The following is a 20,522-nucleotide window of genomic DNA, read 5'->3' on the forward strand; positions in this document are numbered from 1 at the left end:
CATAGCATGCATCATATTGTTGCATATCGTCATGTGTTGATTGAGTTCTTTCTCAGTTGCTGGTGTTTGTCCCCTCCCGATAGACGTTGTACCGACGCTGTGATCGTTGACACTGATGAAGACCCAATGATATCTTCAGAAGTGCCAGGCAAGCAAAACCCCTTGTTCATTCCGATACAATCCCACTCTCTCGCTCCTGCTCTCTTTACTGCATTAGGACAACAACGATTCAACTGTTACATGTTGCGGTAGTTGAACCCCTTTCCTCTGCATGACCTGTCATTGCCACAGTAAATAGATGAAACCCACTAGCATGAGTAGGAGTTGTTTGAGCCCTGACGTGCCTACTCATTCATGCTTGTTTATCATGCCTGCTATTGCATAGAGTCGTGTCAGGTCTGGTTCATCGGGGATGAATCGGAGGTGTGTAAACATGTCCTACGGTGTGCGAGCTAAGTGTGTGAACACGATTTGGTAAAGGTAGCGGTGAGAGGCCATGTAGGAGTACATGGTGGCTTGTCTCACTGAAACCGTCCTCAGGAACAGAGTTCTATGTTTGTGATCCATGAAACAGCTACTACCACACATTGGGCCCTGAAATATGACCCCGCTCGACTTATTGACCCCTCTCGTCCTCTGTCCAGGAGTTGCAACTAGTTTCTGGTGTTTGTAGGTTATGTGTTGGCGGCCGTGTGTAGCGCTGACCCTAGGGGTGGGCTATGATGCAGTAGATACACTATGGCCGGGTATGCCAGGCGCCCGTTTGGCGTCTCTGAAACCTGTACACATCGTTTGGGGCTGTTGAGGACACCCCGGCCGGATTTCCTTGCGGATGGAACCTGAATAGGCGATAAACCTAGACTAGAGACTTGTGTGGTTAGTCAGGTCGTGGTCTACACCCACGTCGGTTTTCGCTTGAAGTCTGCCGAGCACATGTCGTGTGCAGACACTAAGTGGTGGAAACATGTGTGACGAAGTACACCCCTGCAGGGTTATAAATGATCTATTCGAATAGTCGTGTCCGCGGTAAAGGACTTCTGGGTTGCCTATAACAGTTCATAGACAAGTGAAAGTGGATACTCTAAAACTCACAAGGTAAGTGTGAGTGCTATGGATGGCCTTCTCGTAGGGAGACGGGAGCGGATCCATAGTGGTGTATTGATATGGTGAATATGTGGACTCATGTGCGCCACCTCAAAAGAGTTACTTGCAGTCATAGTTCAGGTTAGCCACTGAGTCAAAGCTGGCTTGCTGCAGTTAAACTCCACTTCTCCTTGTTGATACCGATGCATATGTAGTTAGTTCTGATGTAAGTCTTGCTGGGTACATTTGTACTCACGTTTGCTTAATTTATGTTTTGCAAAAAGACTTCAGTCTCGCTAGTAGTACCACGTGGACTTCGACGTCTAGCTTGATACCTCAGCTACGATCTTGTGCCCTCGACAGGATCTGTTAGATAGTCAGACTTCTCAGCCTTTTCATTTGTAGATGTCTGTACTCAGACATGTTAAGCTTCCGCATGTGCTTTGATTGTATGCTATGATTGTTGGGTCATGAGACCCATGTTTGTAATATCTCGCTCCTCGGAGCCTATTGAATAAAGTACTTGAGTTGTAGAGTTTTTGTTGTGATGCCATGTTGTATGTACTCATATCGGGCATATTGTGTGTATGATTGAAATGCTTGGTATGAGTGGGATCCGACAATCTAGTTGTTTATCCTTGGCAACCTTTCTTATGGGGAAATGTAGTCTAGTGTTCCTCGAGCCATAGTAGTCCGCTACAGCCCGGTTCGCCGGAGTCCTGCTAGCCCAGCACTACTGCTCAGGACACTTGACTGGCCGGCATGTGTTTCACTTTGTTCCTATGTCTGTCCCTTCGGGGAAATGTCACGCGGTGACATCCGGAGTCCTGCCTAGCCTGCTATAGCCCGGGTTCCCTGGAGTCCTCTTAGCCCAGTGCTACAGCCTGGATTCACTCGCTGATGACCGACATGCTCGATGTGATTCATGTATGCCTGTCTCCATAGGTCTGCTCCGCCTTGGGTTCACGACTAGCCATGTCGGCCCGGGTTCTCTGTCATATGGATGCTAGCTACAGTATCATATACGTGAGCCAAAAGGCGCAAACGGTCCCGGGCCATGGTAAGGCGACACCCGTGGGGATACCGAGCGTGAGGCCGCAATGTGATATGAGGTGTTACCGGCTAGATCGATGTGACTTGGAATCGGGGTCTTGACAGCATTGGTATCAGAGCCTGACTGCCTGTAGGATTGCCAAGCCAAACCGGTCGAGGTTGTGTCTAGAAATGCTTTAGTTATGTAGGGGAATTGATTGTGGAAGGGAACGTAAGGCTCTTTTTACTCCTTATACCTTATGCCTTCTGATCTGAGTCACCCTCTTCTTTTTTGCGGGGGTTAAGAACTAGGCTTCTCTTCTATCTCTCAGGATGACATGTTACTAAACCGTAGTTGCCTAGGATTGTTGAGTTTAAGCCTCAGTTTAGTTCCTACTACTTCCATATGTTCATAGCTGGCCTCAGAACCTTGATATTGTGTTGTTGAGTGGGTATGCCACCATTTTGCAGGATGTCTCAAATCTTTTGAACAATTACAGCCGTTATGCTGTCGGAGTCATCCCAGGTCTCCAAATAGTCTGATGCAATTGCAAACCCCTTCCTCCTGTTCCTGATGTCCATTTGGGCCAGATTAATCACACTAATCGGTGAGTTGAGGTACTCTATTGCCTCGACATATATGTTGGAGCTATTTTTATGGCCCTAGGTGTTTTAGGGAGTCACCTAGTAATCTAGCAATGCTTTGTGTTTCCAGTGTGATGATTCTGGCCACCATTCTCGAAAGCATCCCGTGATGCCATTTAGTAGTAGGTATTCTACTCCTGGGTTCTTGACCCAAGATTCACCCTACTTACCTCATGTTGATAGTGTTGCTAGTTCCTTTAGGATATTAGTAACCTTTGCGATAGTTCTCGAGGTTTGTGGTACATCCTTCTTCAAATTACCATGAACCATTCCTGGCAAGAGTTCTTTTGAACCAAAAGATCACAATAAGAGTGCTCTTGATGAGTTCTCCATTCTGCATTGTGAATCTGCCAGTCCTACCTTTCTGCATGGGTTGTCTGGAAGAAATGTTGAGTTTTGCTCGACATACTAATCCATGCATCCACAACTCAGAAAGTTATATGTTCCTTGAGTTGTTCCTCTTCAGTTGTATTCCGACCATCCTCTATCAGTTGATAGTCAAGAGTGTGTGTGCGTTTGTGTTCATCGATGCCTTTTATTCTTATGGTCCGACAAGTTGTTCTATTGCAGAATGACTAGGAGAAACAAAATCCAGTACCTCGTCCATTTCCAGGATTGGGTCAAAGTAGTTGTGCTCTGCAGATCAAATGCCAATCCAACTTTTGCTCTGTTCTACCCTGGAGTATTACCCCCTTTATGTCAGGATTGTCATGAGAATTGCACCATCTCTTATGAATTCTTGATGTAGTGATACTTCTCGCTATCATTGTCTCATTCCTCGGTCCCGTGTTGTCGCAACCGGAATGCCGACAAGTGAACCATGATGTGTGAAATCAATACTACTAGCAACCCTGTTGCTTGGTAGTAAATGGACAATATTCTCATTCTTAGCGTGTTGGTTATTGAATCATCATTCTAAGATAGATTGTGCCACCTAGTCCTTATCTCCAGTGCATTCTTCGATCAATGAGTTAGGATTATTCAACCACTTGCTTATTTGATCATATCACCTTGCTCTGAAAAGCAAGATTGTTCTCGAGCTTAATAACATATCGATGGTTCGTGATGTTCCGAATATCTTCTCGGAAGTATTACCAGGTTGTCACCTGACCGATATGTTGAGTTCGTGATCAAGTTGGTTTTCCAATAAACCACTCTTTCTCCAAGAATCTATGTTGGATATCCCTGAGCTAGTTGGTTAAGCCAAACAACAACTTGGAGAGTTGGAAGAAAAGCTTGTCTGAATTAGTTCATTCGAAAGGGATATCCTTGTGTGTGTGTGTGTGTTGAAGAAAGATGATATCTTCATCGATTGGTCCTCGTGATCAGTTATTGGATCTATTGTCTTGTCCAAACCTTGATTTGAGTATGGGCTATTGTCAAATCAAATCAGAACCAACAATATTCATAATGTTGTCTTACTCATGGTTGACCCCTCGAACATGCACCATTATATCTTTGGGACTGACCATCGCAATCACCTTGTTCACATAATGGTGGAATTCCAGTGATAAGGAAATCCCGATGAGTTGTTGTTGAGCCCATCAGTAGCATCTTATCTCCTCCATCATTCATGTTGAACATTAAGCTAGTGTTGGAAACTTTTGTAAGCATTTATTCATGCTAGCTCATGAAGCATACGCTTGGATGAAAGAAGTGACTTCCTTTGAATCACGTGCATTTGATGCAAGTTGCCGCCGTGGATTTGAGAAAGTTTGTTTTGCTTCCTATGGAATCATCCCAAATCAGTCATGTATACATGCGAAGTATTCTTTGGTTTGGAGACTTGCAACCTTCATTCTATATGTATCCCTAGCACACCAAGCCACTGATTGAGTTGTTCAAGGAGAAGAAGTTCCTTCTTAAGAGCATGTCTTAGGCAAGGACTTTGATATCCTGGATGATGGTTCCCCACCTGAACTCGATAGTGTTTTATTATAAGACTACTATGTGGCCATTCTTGTCTTGGACAACGTGTTCACATGTGTATAGCAGAACCCACTCATGTTATGGAGTTTACTATCATAGTTCAAATCCCGAGAATCTTGCAACATCGTCTCGTTGGTTTGTGTTGCAAACTTTCTTTCCGGACTTGTTGTCTGAAATATCCCGTTACCAACCAGATCTGAATCTTAGGCAGATATGATGGTTGGAACTTCTCCAAGATCTATGATGTAGATCCCGACAAGGTTGTTGTTCTGGCCGACGCACCTAGCCGGAGAATCTATCACTATAGTATCTTGATTGGGCAATTTGTCCATCTTCTCCACGAGGAATTCATGCGACTTATCCTATAAGTTGTTCCTTACGGATTCTTGTGCTCTTGGTTTCCTCGATTAAGCTATGACCATTCGAATGGTGGAATCACTCTCATTGAGTTATTCCTAGTTACCAGAATCATTCCCAGCATTTGCATTTTGTTCCCAGCTTGCACCTCCGTAATTACTTTTTAGGGTCATCTTCAAAAGTGGTCCTACCATGGGTCCCATCCATTTCCGATGATAAGCAAAATCATCCATTGCGTTGTCTTCAACAAGGTAATCCACATCATCCATCTTAGTCTGAGTATGCCACTCCTTCGAACTCTTCCAAACGATCAATTGTAAATTGCCTTAAGCTGGTATGAAGAGTTTAATTCTTTTTGCCACTTAAGGGAACAATCCAACGAGTCACCTTTCCCAAGGTGCCCCGTTATGGGACCATGGCAATTATTTCCTCGCCACCTAGACACCATCCACCATCTTTCTAAGCATGGAATTGTTGCCACCAAATCAAACCACGTCGTTTGTTCTTCCATCCCTCTCGATGTGTTTGGTGTCTCAACTCGAGAAGTTTCAACATGTCATTCCGTGAGTTGGTCTTGTGATCATTAGGATGATCCATCCATGTAGACATGTCTCGCTCTGTTGACCACATGTTGGATGAAGATCTTGAAAGCGAGGATGTCAAGATCAACGTATGCTACGAATCAACAACTTTATGAGGTGCAACTTGGACCGTGAAGATTGTGTTGGTCTTGTGCCCCCTCTGTCTTCTTACCTCACGTCTTGAATCTCGGGACGAGATTCTTGTTTAGTGGGGGTGAGTTGTCACAGCCCTAGCTTTACCCTGGCCTCGGACTAGTTTGGTTGCTGCATCATGTTTAAATTCAATTGAAATTTGAATTGAGGAATTTTCCAAGCCTCAGAAAACCTCTAAAAAAATAACCAACATTTAAATCTCATCAAATGAGTCCAAGAAAATGTTCCCGTTATTCTGTGAAAATATTGGCATGAGGTGAAATTCAAACCAATATTTATTGGAGTCACAGAAATAATTTATTTGGGCCTTTGATTTAGATCAATAATATATTTGGGTTGGAATTATTTCTGTATTATAAGAAATAATGTCCAAATAATCCTAAACTAAAATGTTCCATGTTGGGTTTATTCCATACAGTGAGCATGAGTAGTTTGGTGATTTTTGGAAGTGTCTAAGTATTTTTAATAAATCCCTAAAGACTACAGAATAATAGAAAACAAAAATTAAAGGAGAAAGAGGGAGAACCTACCTGGTGGGCCAACCAGCCCACCACTGTAGCAGCCCAGCCGAGCAAAGCCAGCCCAGCCCACCTCCACCTCCCTGTCGTCTTCCACCTCCTGCCAGTAGGAAGGAGGGCGTGTCACCGCACGCGCGATCGCCCTTGGTCACCTCCTGCTTCCTCCCCGGGCCTTCTAGCGACGCCACAGAGACGCCCCGTGACCCTTCGCTCCTCTCCCTCACTCTCTGCTCTCCCCCCTCGCCCTCTGCTCCCTCTCCCGAGCACACCCGAGCGGAGCTCGTCGCCGCCGCACGCCGTAGACACGGCCTCCGTGCTCCCCTCGCCTACCCGACGTTCCCACGAGCATCGCCACGCCTCCCTCGTCCTCTCCGTCCGTCCATGCCTCGCTGGAGGCCTTGCATCGACGCCATCTTCATCGTCTTCGTCGCCGGCCACCGGAGATGCCTCTCGCCGCCCCGCTCGCTCCGGTGCTTCCCCGAGCACGCCAAGGCCACCTCTGCATCCACTGTGAGCCCCTACCCCTAACCCCCCTCCTCTACGCCTCGGTTGCGCCCCCTAGCCGCAATCTCCACCGAGCCCGAGCACTCTGCTCCGCTGGTGATGCCGTCGACGTGGCCACAGCCACGCGGGCTCGAAACCGAGCGCGTCACCGCGTTTGCCACACTCCCAGGAGGCCGTAGCCCCTCTTCACGCCCCTGTTGTGCATCCCAGCGCCGAACCCGAGCACACCCGAGCTCCGGCCGCCGCCGCGAGCCCCGTTCCGGCGAGCTCCGGCGCCCCCACGGCCACCCACCTACCTTCCTAGATGTGGGCGAGTCCGGGCTACGACCCGATGCCCTTAGCCACCGCCCCCGTCGCCTTTAGCGCAAGTCCGGCGCATTGTTGCCGCGGGTTTGGTCACCGCCGGCCAACTCCAGCGACAGCCGACGTGGCGGGGTCATTAGGGCTAATCCCCGCCAGCTGGACATCACCTAGTCACTAACAGCGGGCCCCGCAGTGGGTCAAAGCCCAGTTAGCGTCGGGTTTGACCTGAGGTTGACCTTTGTTTGACCCTTGAGTCACTGACATGCGGGCCTCGCCCGACTAACCTAGTTAGTTAGAGCTAAACTTAATTAAGTTAGTTTAGTTAGTCACTGACCAGTGGGCCCAATGTTGTTTAGTTAGTCTAGTTAACCCAAATAGTTAACTATGAGACTGACTAGTGGGGCCCAGCAGTCAGGTTTGACCTGGACAGCCCTGTTGACCTGCAGACGCGAGCATGACGCAATGCTGACGCAGTTAATCATTTTCTGGATTTAAAATAATTCAGAAATTCTAGAAAATGCCCAAAACTTCAAAAAATCATAGAAATTCAACCATAACTCCAAATGAAATAAATTATATATGAAAAATTATCAGAAAAATCCAATCTATCCATTTATGCTACTTTCATGCATGTTCAACCAACTTATACCCCCTATATAAATGAAAACATGATAATGGCATTTTAAATGCTAAATATGGAGTTTACATATGAACCCTTGGTCCATATGGACTTCATTTAAATTGTTGCTAGATGCATTAGTGCAAAACACATTCATATTGCCTTGTCATAGCATGCATCATATTGTTTCATATCATCATGTGTTGATTGAGTTCTTTCTCAGTTGCTGGTGTTTGTTTCCTCTCGATAAACGTTGTACCGACGTTGTGATCGTTGACACTGATGAAGACCCAATGATATCTTTAGAAGTGCCAGGCAAGCAAAACCCCTTGTTCATTCCGATACAATCCCACTCTCTCACTCCTGCTCTCTTTACTGCATTAGGACAACAAGGATTCAACTGTTACATGTAGCGGTAGTTGAACCCCTTTCCTCCGCATGACCTATCATTGCCACAGTAAATAGATGAAACCCACTAGCATGAGTAGGAGTTGTTTGAGCCCTGACGTGCCTACTCATTCATGCTTGTTTATCATGCCTGCTATTGCATAGAGTCGTGTCAGGTCTGGTTCGTCGGGGATGAATCGGAGGTGTGTAAACATGTCCTACGGTGTGCGAGCTAAGTGTGTGAACACGATTTGGTAAAGGTAGCGGTGAGAGGCCATGTAGGAGTACATGGTGGGTTGTCTCACTGAAACCGTCCTTAGGAACTGAGTTCTGTGTTTGTGATCCATGAAATAGCTACTACCACACATTGGGCCCTGAAATATGACCCCGCTCGACTTATTGACCCCTCTCGTCCTCTGTCCAGGAGTTGCAACTAGTTTCTGGTGTTTGTAGGTTATGTGTTGGCGGCCGTGCGTAGCGCTGACCCTAGGGGTGGGCTATGATGCGGTAGATACACTGTGGCCGGGTATGCTGGGTGCCCATTTGGCGTCTCTAAACCCTGTACACATCGTTTGGGGCCGTTGAGGACACCCCGGCCGGATTTCCTTGCGGATGGAACCCGAATAGGCGATAAACCTGGACTAGAGACTTGTGTGGTTAGTCAGGTCATGGTCCACACCCACGTCGGTTTTCGCTTGAAGTCTGCCGAGCACATGTCGTGTGCAGACGCTAAGTGGTGGAAACATGTGTGACGAAGTACAGCCCTGCAGGGTTATAAATGATCTATTCGAATAGCCGTGTCCACGGTAAAGGACTTCTGGGTTGCCTATAACAATTCATAGACAAGTGAAAGTGGATACTCTAAAACTCGCAAGATAAGTGTGAGTGCTATGGGTGGCCTTCTCGTAGGGAGACGGGAGCGGATCCATAGTGGTGTATTGATATGGTGAATATGTGGACTCGTGTGCGCCACCTCAAAAGAGTTACTTGCAGTCGTAGTTTAGGTTAGCCACTGAGTCAAAGCTGGCTTGCTGCAGTTAAACTCCACTACCCCTTATTGATACCGATGCATATGTAGTTAGTTCTGATGTAAGTCTTGCTGGGTATATTTGTACTCATGTTTGCTTAAATTATGTTTTGCAGAGAGAATTCAGTCTCGCTAGTAGTACCACGTGGACTTCGACGTCTAGCTTGATACCTCAGCTACGATCTTGTGCCCTCGGCAGGATCTGGTAGATAGTCAGACTTCTCAGCCTTTTCATTTGTAGATGTCTGTACTCAGACATGTTAAGCTTCCGCATGTGCTTTGATTGTATGCTATGATTGTTGGGTCATGAGACCCATGTTTGTAATATCTCGCTCCTCGGAGCCTAATGAATAAAGTACTTGAGTTGTAGAGTTTTTGTTGTGATGCCATGTTGTATGTACTCATATCGGGCATATTGTGTGTATGATTGAAATGCTTGGTATGAGTGGGATCCGATAATCTAGTTGTTTATCCTTGGCAACCATTCTTATGGGGAAATGTAGTCTAGTGTTCCTCGAGCCATAGTAGTCCGCTACAGCCCGGTTCACCGGAGTCCTGCTAGCCCAGCACTACTGCTCAGGACACTTGACTGGCCGGCATGTGTTTCACTTCGTTCCTATGTCTGTCCCTTCGGGGAAATGTCACGCGGTGACATCCGGAGTCCTGCCTAGCCTGCTACAGCCCGGGTTCCCCGGAGTCCTGTTAGCCCAGTGCTACAGCCCGGATTCACTCGCTGATGACCGACATGCTCGATGTGATTCATGTATGCCTGTCTCCATAGGTCTGCTCCGCCTTGGGTTCACGACTAGCCATGTCGACCCGAGTTCTCTGTCATATGGATGTTAGCGACACTATCACATACGTGAGCCAAAAGGCGCAAATGATCCCGGGCCATGGTAAGGCGACACCCATGGGGATACCGAGCATGAGGCCGCAATGTGATATGAGGTGTTACCGGCTAGATCGATGTGACTTGGAATCGGGGTCCTGACAACAGCGGAAGGGATAACAATGCAGCGGCGGCGTGACTAATGTGAACAAAACTTGAAACTCTAAACGAACTAGACACTAAGACCAGCAACTCGACACGATGATGCAACCGATATTTCAACTATGCAAGCAATGAAAAGAAAATGGCAAAGGCTCAGACTGGCTTGGACAAAGGATGAATAGATCTAACTTTTTGTTATTTTTTTTCTTGGACAATAGGTAAGAAAAATAAATCTAATCTAGAAAACACTAGAAATTCTCACCGAGCAACTTGAAAATTGATACCACTTGATAAAGGCGAGGGTGTCCTGATCTTTCGATGAGATGATAACTATCGATTTGGTGGAGACGACTTTGACGATCCGACTACAAACGTGCACGACGTTGCGCCTTAGCAATCGCTAAACCAATTTCGAGAGGTTACTGACCATGCTGGAGCATGATTAACCTGACCACGAAGGTCTATTACTGCAAGCAATCAAAGAACAAGCAATAATATGATTAAGCAATCTTAATATTGCGAGTATGGATGAAGTATTGATAAAAGTGGCGTTTCATAAGCGATCTTAGTCCGGTCGTTGGACACAAACAAAGTACACGAAGTTGCAGCGATGGCTAACTTTTAACTAAATAAAATCCAAGGAAAAAGCTACTAGATGGATCTACTTATATATGAGCAAGGGGTGGCGTCCAAGGAGGTGGAAGGACGTCCCAAGGCAGCCTAAAACTAATCCTAGGTCGTACAAGGATCATGGGCCCAAGTGGAGGTGATGCAACACCTTTGGACTTGTTGTTTGACTCAGATTATGTAGCTACGTCAGATTGTTTCGTCGATATCTCAATGCTCTGGACGAATTTGAAGGTGAATCCAATTGGGTTAGAAAGAGCACGAAATCTATTTTCCAACAAAAAAAGAATCACCCAATTCGGAGTCCGTATGAAAAAGTTGTTGGCGTTTTGAGTCAGGTATGACTGTGCAGTCCGAATCTAAATCCAGAACGTGAGAGACTTGGACTCTATCTTCTCTTGGCCCAAGAGTGACGTGAGAGGAATTTTTGAACAGAACCTAAACTTATCATTTTCCCTTATCTTCATATGTGGATTGTACAAATGTCTCATACACCTGCAATTAGACAAAACACAAAAGTGTGTGAAGTATTTTTGTTCTGTATAACATAAATAAATTATTGAATAGTTTGCACTAGAAATCACCTGAAAAATATGCATGTATGCAATATTTTTGGTCGTATTCAAGGTAGTCATGTCCTCATCAGTAAGTTTTGTCTTATTTCCGACGTAAAAAAGACCGTAAGAAAATATATAATCATCATAAAAAATATTTTATGTTATGTAAAATTACAAACGTAAAAATATAGTGTAAAATACACATAAACTGTAAATTTTCGTGTCTTATGACCTATATTTTTATTTTCTTATGCCAAATTTTACATATTGAATCAATACGAATGTAACTATTTGAATTTCAAATGTAATTTAATTATGAAATGATTGTAAAATTACCTCGGGTGAAGAATAACTTATTGTGCACACTAGCTCGGATGGTTGTTATCAGAACCGTTAGTTTGCTTTGGGATCTGCACCTTTAGTGGATAAGGTTTCGATTTTACCATTTGTTAAATTTCGCCTTGACTAAAGAGGAAAACTGAGCCGACACTTTATGGAGCCAGGGGCCGAGAAAGGCAACCTAGTGTGTCTTTGGTAGTGATACCGCTATTAAAGAAGGAGATCTTGTCAAGCGCACTGGATCTATTGTGGATCTTCCTGTGGGAAAGGCCCTTAAAAATATGTATGTCTATGAGGTATTTTGACTTAATGGGAAGTAGGCATCTCATTCATAGGCAAGAGCAGGCCGTCTGGCTTTTGCAGGTGTATTCGGGGCAAACAGATGTGGCACCTTTTTGAACCAGCATGGCGCTCCAGTAGCTACTTTGGGTGAGCTAATGAATTGGCTGATTCCGGTTATTTACCAAAAGTTCTAGGGTGTGGGGAACTTGTCCAGTAGTGTTAAAATTGCCTTTTTTGTCTAGCTTGCTGGACACTATTCGACACAGTTTGAGACTGATAAAATGATCTATGCCGTGCTAGTCCGGGGATTTAAAACTTGCTATCTTCGTCTAGGTAAAATGAATACGGTTGTGCAGCTTTTGTAGTAATTACCTGCAGCCTGATGAACTCGATTTTGTAGACAAAAAGTACCTTGGCATGCATCCAAAGAAGGGTCCAAAGTTGTTGTCGCTCCATTGTTTCAGCCGCGCAACCAACCGTATGGGCGTGTAATTACTAATGCCACGGTCCAGCTCTTGTTTTTGCATATATCAAGTATCTTCCTCGCCTTTGCTCCCTGCGCTCTTGTAGCACTACTATCTACTGATCGGGTGAATGGAGGGATTGGGAGATGGTCAAGCGAGCAACAGAAGCCGGGGTTCCACCATGAGCATGGCTAGTATTGAAGACGCGTTTGCCGGCATCCGTTATCTCTGCCGGCAAGGATGTCCATCCCAGCAGTGTTGCAGCACAATAATGGCCAGCAGGTGTGTATATGTGTTACTGGAGGTTTGAGTACTAGCGAAAGATTTTTTGCTGAAAAAAATATTATTGTTTGTTTTTCAGTACCTTGATCTGGCCAAGAGATTAGTCCCTCTAACTATGAAGCAGTTTCCATGCTAATTCCTTCGGTCGAGCACGGCAGGGCACCGGCTATACATGGAATGCTACTCTGTTTATACAATACAATGAAAGGCAAATGGATATTCGCGGTAGCCGCACACCAGCGATCATCTTCTGCTCCGAACGGCGCCTAGAGGCTGTTTGTTGATGTGCTTCGAGTATTCTACCATCCAGGAATTGTGCATGTGTCCGTCTTTTAGCATGATCATTACTACTTTTTTGATGCCTTTTACCACCGTCCGAATATTAATCAGTGAGCTAGAGAACGACGCTTCTTTCTCTCTGATTCAATCTCAAAATGGTGCGGATGCAGACCAACTCAGGTAAGAAATTTTTTATCGGGCTCTAGTAGTTAATACATCTGGCTATGCACCTGACAATCTCTTTTGCCACAGCTCTGTTATTGAACCTCATGTGTCTATGGGCAACGTCTTCACAACCATCGACGATGAACATTTCGAGTGCTCCTTTCAACAGATAAATGTCAATCGAGATGTGTCTCACAGTATGTTTTCACTTCAACGGAAATGCTGACGACTAAAGATCTTCAAGAATATCTATTCATTATGTTTCCCTTCTAGTGTTTTTCTGCTTTCTTTACCACCCCCTTTTCATAGTTGTGAATCTTGGTAGTACCAACAATCTTGTTGGCAGGTTATTATTCATATCACACTATTCTTATTCTTAAAATTATGCATGCAATCATCATTTACGGTCCCGAAAACTCCCTGAGGGAATTGAACATTTTAAAAATTCTGGTACTTTAGCTACTGCAAAGTTTAGAATAAAATTAAAATCCGTACTGCGATACAAACCACAATCTAAACATGCAAAACAAATACATCAGATTCTTATATTACATAAACCTGGGAATAGTTTCTGTGGGAAAATTGATGAGTCTCTAGTGATATTTTTTGGTAATGGGAATTACTGTGTCTAGCCTCACAAGTCCACTGGAGATACTGGCGATGCTGGTAGCAATAGTCCTGTGAAGCTACTTTGCCCGCCTTTTTCAGCAAACATTCTAGCAAATTTAGAATTTGCATGGAGTTGCCTGATATTCCCGGCTAATTGCAAAACTTCATATAGAAGAATGATCCTCAACTGGTCGATCTCATATCCTAACCGTGGTTAATCAAGACATACAACACATCAGCTAAGCTGCTCGTGAATTAAGTTCATCTTTTACCCTCATTCTGTTGTAAGGGTTTAAGCATACGCAGGGCCGCCTCCAAGAATTCGAGGTCCCAGTGCGAAATATGACAGTGGGCTCAAAAATTTGCAAAAAAAAATGTATGACTAATATAACTAGCATTATTGTCACTTGATTATATAGCTTTGAATACGTCTAATTTCGTACTGTATTACTATTTGCAATAGTAATGCTAAAGAGTAAATACTGAATAACAAAATTTCATTTTGCGAATTGTATTGAAACAGTAAACGGACCATATGCTCTACCGAAAAGCATCGTCGGTCTTGTATTTCTTGAAACAAAATATTTAATATGCTAGTAGTGCAGCAGGAGAGCAACATAAGGAAAAAGTAGCATCAGAATTGGAAATATAATTATGGATAATGAGATGAAAGCATGAAAAGAACCAGAAAGATAAAACGATTGTATTAAAAGAGAGCCCTAACTAGATTTTTTGTTAATCTGTTTTGATTCCATGCCTACAACTTGAGGCTTACCACATAATATATTCATAGATGACCAGATGAGTATGCTAGAGTAAGCAAACAGACGGCGACGGCCAGACACACTGGACTCGCGGTGGGTGACCGCCATCTATCGGCGGCTCGTCATCACGTTGAAGCAGGTAGGTGCCGCCCAATAGCGAGCACGCCCCTCAGTTCTACTCCCCCCATTCCAAAATAGATGACTTAATGATAGAGGCTAAGGTGTCCCGATGTTTCGATGAGATGGTGGCTATCATTTTCTGTGGGAGTCGACCTTGACGATCCGACTACGAACGTGCGAGACGTCGCGCCTTAGCAATCGCTAAACCAACTTCCGAGGGTTATTGACCACGCCGGAGCACGATCAACCTGACCACGAGGGTCTGTTTCCTGCGAGCAAACGAAGAACAAGCAAGAAACTGAGATTGCAATCGGGATATTGCGAATATAAGATGAAAGCTTTATTGATCAAGGTGGGGTTCTGTGACGTCTTGGTCTGGTCGTTGGACACAAACGAAGTACGCGAAGTTGCAGCTATGGCGAACTTTTAATCTAAACAAAACCCAAAGTCTAAACGACGCCCTAAGGGTTGTATATATGGAGGAAGAGAGGGGAATTTCGTGGCCCTTGAGGGTGGGGTCCGAAACCAATCCTAACTCTTGTTTCCCCACACATACGGACTCTAAAAATAGCCTATACTTAAGTATTTCGAAATTACATGGGCCTGGCCCATTAATAAGGTGACGCAACACCTAGAATAGCCTATGGACGAATATTATGAAGTGGCATCTTGTATATTTCGTCCAAGGCTTCATGCACTCCTTATGGCGGCTTCAAAGTCCTGAAATCATCACTTGTAACTCCGTTCTTAATCCCCTTGCGCATGCCATCAACTCCATGCGTGTTCTTGCTCCAATGTTCATCCTTCTCCAAGCTAGGCCCTTCATTTGTAAGCAAAACAAATGTATCCAATTTAGGCAGCATCATAATCTCATGAACATTAGAATCATTACCAAGAAACGAAAGTACCTGGTAATTTAATTGGCGTGCGCGAGCTCTAGTAATTGGTCCAGTATATGTAACAGTAGGGGCTGTGGGTGTAACAATGGTATTGATGTCCTCATCATCCTCCCCTTCTTGAAATGAAGTCATCCTCGACGGAAGCGCATCTTCCTCACCCAAATAAGGCTTCAAATCTGCAATGTTAAAAGTGGGACTAACCCCAAAATCTACAGGTAGCTCAAGTTTATATGCATTATCATTTATTTTCTCTAACACCTTAAAAGGACCATCAACACGTGGCATTAGCTTTGATTTGCGCAGATTAGGAAATCTATCTTTACGTAAATGTAACCAAACAAGATCTCCAGGCGCAAACACAACATGTTTTCTACCCTTATCTCCAGCAAGTTTATATTTAGCATTCATACGCTCAATGTTTTCCTTAGTTAACTCATGCATTTTTAAAATCAATTCAGAACGTTCTTTAGCATCAAAATTAACCTTCTCTGAAGATGGAAGAGGCAACAAATCAATAGGTGCACGAGGTAGGAAACCATACACAATTTCAAAAGGGCACATCTTAGTAGTAGAATGCAATGAACGATTATAAGCAAATTCAATATGAGGCAAGCATTCTTCCCATATTTTCTTGTTATTCTTCAAAACAGCCCTAAGCATAGTAGACAATGTTCTATTGACTACTTCAGTTTGTCCATCAGTTTCGGGGTGACAAGTAGTACTAAAAAGCAGCTTAGTCCCCAACTTAGCCCATAAACATCTCCAAAAGTGGCTAAGAAATTTAGTATCATGATCTGAAACAATAGTATTTGGCACACCATGTAAGCGAATAATTTCACGAAAGAACAAATCAGCAACATTAACAGCATCATCGCTTTTATGACATGGTATAATGTGCGCCATTTTCGAGAACCTATCCACGACAACAAATATGCTATCCCTCCCCTTCTTTGTTCGAGGTAAACCTAAAACAAAGTCCATAGATATATCCTCCCAAGGAACACTAGGTACAGACAAAGGCATATATAAACCATGAGGATTGAGTCGTGACTTTGCTCTTTGACATGTAGTGCAGCGAGCAACAAAATGCTCAACATCCTGTCTCATCTTTGGCCAAAAGAAATGTGTAGCAAGTATATCCTCCGTCTTCTTGATGCCAAAGTGTCCCATTAATCCTCCTCCATGCGCCTCCTGCAACAACAAAAGACGAACGGAGCTAGCTGGAATGCATAGCTTGTTAGCACGAAACACAAATTCATCGTTAAGAACGAACTTGTTCCAAGTTCTCCCTTCCTTACAATTCTGCAATACATCTTTAAATTCAGCATCATGAACATATTGATCTTTGATGGTCTCCAAACCAAATATTTTAAAGTCAAGTTGTGAAAGCATAGTATAACGACGAGACAAGGCATCAGCAATAACATTTTCTTTACCCTTCTTGTGTTTAATGACATAAGGGAAAGTCTCAATGAATTCAACCCATTTAGCATGTCTACGGTTCAGTTTTGCTTGACTTTTAATGTGTTTCAAAGATTCATGATCAGAATGTATAACAAATTCCTTGGGCCATAAATAATGTTGCCATGTTTCTAAGGTCCGAACAAGAGCATATAATTCTTTATCATAAGTAGAATAGTTCAGACTAGGCCCACTCAATTTTTCAGAAAAGTATGCAACAGGTTTTCCATCTTGTAATAACACACCTCCTAATCCAATTCCACTAGCATCACATTCAAGCTCAAAAGTCTTATTGAAATTAGGAAGTTGGAGTGAAGGAGCATGTGTCAACTTATCTTTCAATACCGTGAAGGCTTCTTCCTGTGCGGTACCCCAAACAAAAGGCACATCCTTCTTTGTAAGCTCGTTGAGAGGGGCAGCAATGGTGCTGAAATCTCTCACAAAACGCCTATAGAAACCAGCGAGGCCAAGGAAACTCCTCACTTGTCTGACCGTTTTGGGTTGCGGCCAACTCTCAATAGCTTCAATCTTGGCTTTATCAACTATAATTCCCTGTGGAGTAACAACATAGCCAAGAAAAGATACTCGGTCGGTGCAAAAGGTGCACTTTCCAAGGTTTTCAAACAAACGTGCATCACGTAGAGCAATAAAAACAGCACGTAAATGTTCCAAATGTTCCTCCAAAGATTTGCTATAAATCAATATGTCATCAAAGTAAACTACCACAAATCGTCCAATGAAAGCACGTAAAACTTCGTTCATTAACCTCATGAAAGTACTAGGTGCATTAGTTAACCCAAAAGGCATAACTAACCACTCATATAATCCAAACTTAGTTTTAAATGCTGTTTTCCATTCATCACCCAATTTCATACGAATTTGATGGTATCCACTACGCAAATCAACTTTGGAGAATATTGTAGAGCCACTCAATTCATCAAGCATATCATCTAGCCTAGGAATAGGATGACGATAACGAATAGTAATATTATTAATGCCTCTACAATCAACGCACATACGCGACGTACCATCCTTTTTCGGCACTAAAATATAGGAACAGCACAAGGACTAAGGGATTCGCGTATATAACCTTTGTCGAGTAGTTCTTGTACTTGACGCATAATCTCCTTCGTCTCCTCTGGATTGGTACGGTATGGTGCACGGTTGGGTAGCGAAGCACCGGGAATTAAGTCAATTTGATGCTCAATCCCTCGAATAGGTGGTAATCCCGGTGGCACGTCTTGTGGAAAGACGTTAGCGAACTCCTGCAAAATGTTAGTGACAGCAGGGGCAAAGAGGAAGGCACGTCCTTGAATGAAAATAATGCCTCTTTGCACACAAAAGCATAGCAAACAGATTTGCTAAAATCTAGCTCATCAATATCAGATTTGGTGGCAAGTAAACATGCACTTTTAAATTTAATTTCAGAAACAACAGTAGATGGTTTATTATTAGGCTTCATTTGGTGCTCAAATTCTTTTGCCACAATCTGATTTTCACTCTTATTTGTCTCCTGTTTGGCTTTATTAGCTCTATTAATATCATCTTTCAAAATGGAATCAGGAGTCATAGGAAGCAAAGTAATATTTTTATCGTTATGAACAAGAGTATACTGATTGTTTCTACCATGGTGTACAGAATTTTTATCAAATTGCCATGGTCTACCAAGTAATAAGGAACATGCTTGCATAGGTACCACATCACAATCAACATAATCAGCATATGTAGAGATACTAAAATGCACACGAACAGTACGTGTTACCTTAACCTTGCCGCTGTTGTTGAACCATTGGATGTAGTAAGGATGTGGATGTGGTCTTGTGGTGAGAGATAGCTTCTCCACCATCTCCATGCTAGCCAAGTTATTGCAGCTCCCTCCATCTATGATCACGCGAACAGAACGTTCCTTCACAACTCCCTTTGTATGGAACAAATTATGCCTCTGATTTTGCTCAGCTTGTGTAACCTGCATACTCAAAACACGTTGAGCAACTAAACATTCATACCTGTCAGCATCTTCAGGAGCCATGTATTGCGTCTCATGATCTGAATCGTCTCCACCGTGTTCTTCACGTGTAATATGAGCCAAAGTCTCCTCATCATAGTCACTAGCGGACTCATACCCACCATCCTCAGTAACAATCATCACACGCTTAGATGGGAATTCTCTCGCATAATGACCTCCACCCTTGCAACCTCGACAAATAATATCATGTGTTTGCCCTGTTGATGCCATGGATGAAGAAGAGCTCTTTGCAGGCCCAGAAGGTGTGCTCTTGGCAGATAGTAGTGATTGTGCCTGCTTTATTGTATCACGGTTGGAGGTGGCAGCCGACGGAGGCGCCGGTGTAGCAGAACGTGTGGAAGTAGATGATGCACGTGGTGTCCATGATGAAGGTCGACCTGCAGAAAAGTTAGTCCGCGCCAATGCCTGTCGATCCTACACTTCACGTTCAGCTTTACAAGCAAGATGGAATAAACGAGTGATATTAGTATACTCCTTATACTCTAGAATCGTCTGAATCTCTCTATTTAATCCACCCATAAAACGTGCAAGCATAGCTTCATTCTCCTCAACAATACCACATCTAATCATGCCAGTTTGTAATTCCTGATAATATTCTTCTACAGAATTTTTTCCCTGTCTTAAGCGCTGCAATTTTTGAAGTAATTCACGTTGATAATATGGTGGAACCCAATGAGTACGCATAGCAGTTTTCAAAGCAGCCCAAGTAGCCGGAATAGGATATAATCTACAATGCTCAGACCACCAAACACATGCAAAACTAGTGAATGCACAAACAGCAGCAGGAACACGTCTCTCCTCGGGATATTGTAAACATGTAAATCGTTGTTTAGTTTCTAACTACCAAGTAAGATATATATCAGGAACATATCTACCCTCAAATGGTGGAATATTCAATTTTAGTTTAAGGAGATGGTCATGATCTCGTACATGAGGGTGAGCCCTACCATTGCCATTATTTGCATGTGGACGACCTGGTGGTTGCTGTGCTGGTGGTGGCACGTAGTTCTGATTTTGATCAACCTCATCCTCATAATCTCCCACATAATCATCCTCCTCCACATCAGCAGTAGGAGCCACAGAAGTATCAACAGCAGCACCAGCAGTTTGGCCCGACTGAAGAGGGACACGGCTCGCTCGGCGGAGGGCTGTTTCCCGACGTGGAGGTAGTCGATGTTGTTGCTGTTGTTGCAGAGGTGCGGCAGGAGCAGCCGGTGGTGGTGGTGGAAAACGGGAAAGCAATTCAGCAAACTTGTTATCGAGCTTTGTTTCAAACGTCTTCTCCATGCCATCTATCTTCTCCATGGCCTCTTCAAATCTGTTTATCACATCTTGCACCTGTCCACTCATCATTTGCTGAAACATATCATGAAACTCCTTGTTTGTCAAGTTCTCCCAGTCAGTCTCGTCGGCTTGTGAACCTGCATGGTTAGCAGCAATGGAAACACACAAGAATATGATCCTACAGACTACTAACAAGTGGTGGTGGTGGCGGGTGTCACAAATCCGTCAAGCAAAT

The 20,522-nt window shown here is 43.8% G+C and overlaps 1 long non-coding RNA gene across 1 annotated transcript; it reads left to right on the forward strand.

Moving 5' to 3' along the window:
• The first annotated feature begins 12,339 nt into the window (after positions 1-12,339).
• Positions 12,340-13,380, forward strand: LOC123147822 (uncharacterized). The gene is made up of 2 exons (XR_006473461.1): positions 12,340-12,680; positions 12,760-13,380. It is a non-coding gene; the product is annotated as an uncharacterized lncRNA (long non-coding RNA).
• The last annotated feature ends 7,142 nt before the right edge of the window (positions 13,381-20,522 follow it).

The sequence above is a fragment of the Triticum aestivum genome, chromosome 7A (assembly GCF_018294505.1).
Source record: "Triticum aestivum cultivar Chinese Spring chromosome 7A, IWGSC CS RefSeq v2.1, whole genome shotgun sequence".
Lineage (NCBI taxonomy): Eukaryota > Viridiplantae > Streptophyta > Magnoliopsida > Poales > Poaceae > Triticum > Triticum aestivum.